Here is a 5,038-nt window from a genome sequence, read left to right on the forward strand (position 1 = left end):
AGGCTGTTCACAGGGGAAGGGAGGAGTGGGCATGAAGGAGGGACTTGGAAGAGCCATTGCAAAGTCCTGAGGTAGAAGGAAGCGTGAGAAAGAAACTCAAAATAACCCCACCTTGATTTTCTTCAGATTTTCAAGATTCTGATAATACAACCTACAACAATAAAACAGCATTCCTGGAACCCCTGTATTTGTTTCTTGACCTGGCGTATCTTGAAGGGCTGATGATAGGAAAAAAGGTGGACAATTACTGGTGGATTCTGCCTGGAGCCAATTTGGGGTGGAAGAGAAACACAGTTGGGGGAATGAGGTGGGGTGAGCCTTAACTGCCAACTATGTCCTTGTTTCTCCAAAAGACTTTTGACAAAACCAGCTGCTTAACCAGATCAGTGTTATTTGAAAAGGTCCTTGGCTAATATGAAAACAGTGAGGAGCAACTGTTGCTGACTGAGCATTCTCTTTCCCATGTCTGTGCTTGTTACAGCTGCCCCGTGTACGTATTATGTTCATAATTTGCCAAAAACCAGAGTTGTCAGATAGGAGGAACAAATGCTGGTGATGGCTTTAAATCCAGGCCAGCCCAGAGCTGCAAGTGCATACTCCCTGCTTGCCCTCACTTCCTGCCATTTCCTTCTCCCCCACTGCAACTTCCTCTATGACAGAAGTCTTTCAGAACAGGTCGCCAATCCGTTTTATGTAACATGAACACACTAGAGCTGTTCCTGACCTATTTGAGATCATATTATAGGTACACTGAGAAGGACCAATTACTACACACCGCTTGCCAGAAGGCAAGCTGGAGACACAGCTGCCTATTACATCCTCCAATTCCCAGGATGCTTTGTGATGCCAGATTATCTTCCCCATCTCCCAGCAAATGGGCATATTTCCAAATGAAGTGATTAGTTATTTATTTCTCAAATTTCGTCACTGCCCATATCCCCCCAAAAAGAGACTCTTTTGATTATTATGTGCCATCAAGTTGGTGTTGATTCTTTACAGCCACATGTTCTCTATGATCTGTCCGTAACCTGATCTTTCTGCTCTTCCAATGGTGCACTCATTGCTACTGTAACCAAGTCTATCCACCTTGCTGCTGGCTGTCCTCTTCTCTTTCCTTCCACCTTTCCCAGCGTTAGAGCCTTCAGAAAGCTAGGCCTTCACATAAGTATCTAAGTACAACAATTTGTCCAAATTATGTTATTTTGAACCTGGTCATTTGTGCCTCTTGTGAGAACTCACAGTTGATTTGTTCAATGATTAATTGGTTTGTTTTCTTGGCTGTCCATGGTATTCTCAGGAGTCTTCTCCAATCCCAAAGTTCAAAGGTGTCGATACTCTTCCTATCCTGCTTCTTCAAAGTCCAACTTTTGCTTCCGTAGAGTGTCACAGGGAATGCCATTGTTTAGGCTATTCTCATCTTTGTAGGTATTTTCCAAGGCCTTCATGGAAAGTACCAAGTACTAGACTGTGGTGTATTTCTTGACTGCTTCTTTTCTGTTGATGGCTGATCCTAAAAGGCAGAAGCTAGCCACTACTTTGACATCTTCATTGTCAATTCTAATCCAAAGCAAGTACTGAGCTTATATAAATATATTGATATAATATAATATATATTATATTATTATAATATAAATATATTATATTTATATTATATTATTATATAATACAAATAAATATATTTATATAATATAAAATAATATTTTATATTATTTTCAATAAATGCCTGAGTTCAAAGCAGGATCCATTGCTTTGCTTATGTATACTATTTCTGGATCTGTTTCATTGGGAGACCAGCAGGTGGAGCAGGGAGCCTAGAGGATTGAGACAGGAGGTACTGGACACAGTGGTGTCCCCATAAATGCTACACAAGAGAATCTGCACCTAGAATCAATGCAACGTACATAAATGCATGGGAAAAAATTGCCACAATGCCTCAAGTCTGACTGAAGATATAAATATTTTTTATTATCTGTTATAAGAACCAAATGAACATTATTTTGCATTATAGCTACCATCTAGAAGTTGCATCCAATAGCATTTTCCTATGGAGGCTGTTTCTTTTCCATTCTTTAAGAGAAGACAATTCAAAGTCAATTCACCACTGATTTTTGCAGCTTTTTGCCTTTCCTTTAACATGTGACATGGCTTGCTAGCTTGAGTTATCTATTATTCTGCAAGGACCTCTTACTTAATCATGAGAAATCTGAATGTTGCTGGAGAGAATGGTTGAGCTTTCTGAGTAAAGAGCTAGGGCCAAGAACATAATTGGGTTGTCAAAGACCTTGGGTTCAGTACTTGGACATCTGAAATTGGAAGGGAGGGAGGAATGAAACTGAGAAAGGCTTGTACCTGAGAGCACTGAACGCTATTAAAAAATAAGTAGATGATCCAATAGTTCAATTACAGGTAGTCCTCACTTAACAATCATTCATTTAGTGATGGTTCAGACTTATGACAGTGCTGGAAAAACCGATTTACAAGTGGTTCTCACACTTACAACCGTTGCAGTGTCCCTGTGGTCACGTGATCACGATTTGGGCGCTTGGCAACTGGTTCACATTTATAACCAGCGCAGTGTTCTATGATCACGTGTTACCATTTTCAACCTTCCTGGCTGGCTCCTGGCAAGCAAAATCAATGGGGAACCGTGTGATTTGCTTAAAAACCACATGGTTCGCTTAATGCCCATGGAGATTTGCTGAGCAACCAACACAAAAAAGGTCATAAAATTGGGATGGATTTGCTTAATGACCGCTTCATTTAGCAACCAAAATTCTGGTCCCAGTTGTGGCTGTTAAGCAAGGACTACCTGTATTGTATTCAACTACTCAAGTCAAAAATATACAGATCCAACTTCCTGATGCAATGATATGTAACTGGTACTTGATAGAGAGCAAACTGCTCTGATCCCGCTATACATATACAACAGTTGGTCAGTTTAGTGCTTGCAGGTTTTCAACCAATATTAGTACACAGCACAGAAAAGGTGAAGGGCTGCAATGTAGAAGCAATTAAAAATCTATCCAGAACAGCCCTGGGTTGATTTGAGTTCCCCCTGCATGCAGGTGCAGACACCCGCACTCTTGGCATGAATTGAAATGCAATTTCAAAAGCAGCGGGATGGATGCCATCCATACAAAGCAGTATACAAATAAGTTCCCCCACATAATCATGCACATAATGGTTACTGCATTGCACAGATTTGCTTATCTAGTAATGGGAATTTAACATGCATTTTCAACTACAGAGCCCAGAATTTCTGCAAGGGATTTCAACCAGGCAGCACTTGTTGCATGCATGGACCTGATCTTAGCAAAGAGAGTCCCATTCAAACTTCCCAGAATAGAGAGACACACAAGCAAACAAAAAGGATCAAACCTATCTTAGCTTACAGCCATATACTGTAATATATCTCCCATGATTTAAACTATCACGGCTTCCTCATGCAGAAATTTTATGTAACGTAATTTGATTTAGGACCAAGAATTCCAAGGATTCTTAAGGACAGCAGATGACTATTAAATCAGTTTAGACTTGAAATACACCCTTAAAAAGGTTTGTTGATTGCTCAATATACTTCCACTGATAACAGCCTGGGGTTGCTCAGCAGCAGCCAGGCATTCACCTCAGCCCCCCCAGCCTTTTGAAAGATGCCTCATTCCTTGTCACCCCAAGGACTATCAAGACTTTCTTAACCCCTCCTTTTTTAACATTTGGCAGTGGCATGCAACAGTTCCTCCTTTTGCTCTGCCCAATTGTAGAAGTGGGATGAAGCTTCATTAGAAAAAATCAGTGGTCTATTGCCACTGTTATTCTCTCTTAGCGACTTTGAAGGCAGGGCTGAAAGCAACCCTGGATATGGGTTTTATGATATCCACACTCCACAGATCTAAAAAATCACTGCTGTGTATAAAAGCAAAGAGAATAAGGAGGAGGACCGCATCTTACCTTAGCACAGGGCTTCTGGCCAGGGACCAGTGCTCTCCTTTCAGGAATCAACCCTGTTGTAAGGTGGGTTTACATTAACCACATTTAAGTCTAAGGAACAGGTGCCAAGCCCTCCATGCTTCAGAAGCCCAGGTGGATTACTTTTGATCAAGCAAAGGCCACACCCCAAGCTGTATCCATGGCCACAGTGCATTGCCCTTACTGCCGTAGTGACAAGGACACTCTGCCAGCAGTTCCTCCTTTTGAACCACAACCAGTGGCTCCATCCAAATAGCACCAAGGCTTCCATATCAGGACAAAATGCTGCATCGTTGCGTATTCCCCTCCTCCCATTTGTTAGTATGCATAGCTCATCTCCAGGTCCTGGGTCTACAGTGTGTTATCCTCCCACGTCGATTAGAGAGAAATTGGAGGGTGGGCATCCAGGTGGCAGAGCGGCTTACAGCTGAGCAGGACAAGCCAGGCTAGATTACTGCTGGGATCCCAGCTATTTCGTCCTAGCATTCTTCATGTATCCTGTGGATTCTGGGAAGGGCAGACCCAGAACATCTGGAGGGTACCAGGTTTAAGAAAAACCACCCTTTTTCTTCTGCATGTTGGTTCTTTGCATGTAATATGAAATTGATGGAGTTAGCAGAGTTGGCAAAATTGACAGCCTTGATTAGGGAAAAGACATTGTCAAACTTTATTGCTACCTGGAAGCCTCTTCCGGACATTTTGTGTGAAAATGAAAAAAAAATGAAATTGTGAATACTTGGATTTGATAATTAGATAAATAATGGACAGTAGAAATAATGGAAAATATTTGGTAAATTCAGATGTAAATGTATTCCTATATCTGTAACAAAGGAGGTCAAGAGTGAATTCTTTTTATGTTCCTTTTTCTAGCTTCTCTAGCTTTTTTTTTTCTTTCTTGCATCTTCGATGCTTTCACTTTTTATTTTGTTCTATTCTATTTATGTTAATCTTTGTTTTTATGTTTGTAATTTAAAATTTTAATAAAGGTTCTTTGCATTCAGTAGTCAGCTTTTGAACTAAACCAATGTTTGACCCGGATTCTCCCCACCACATCTTATCTGTACTGCAAGTG

Source organism: Candoia aspera, chromosome 2 (assembly GCF_035149785.1).
Source record: "Candoia aspera isolate rCanAsp1 chromosome 2, rCanAsp1.hap2, whole genome shotgun sequence".
Classification (NCBI taxonomy): domain Eukaryota; kingdom Metazoa; phylum Chordata; class Lepidosauria; order Squamata; family Boidae; genus Candoia; species Candoia aspera.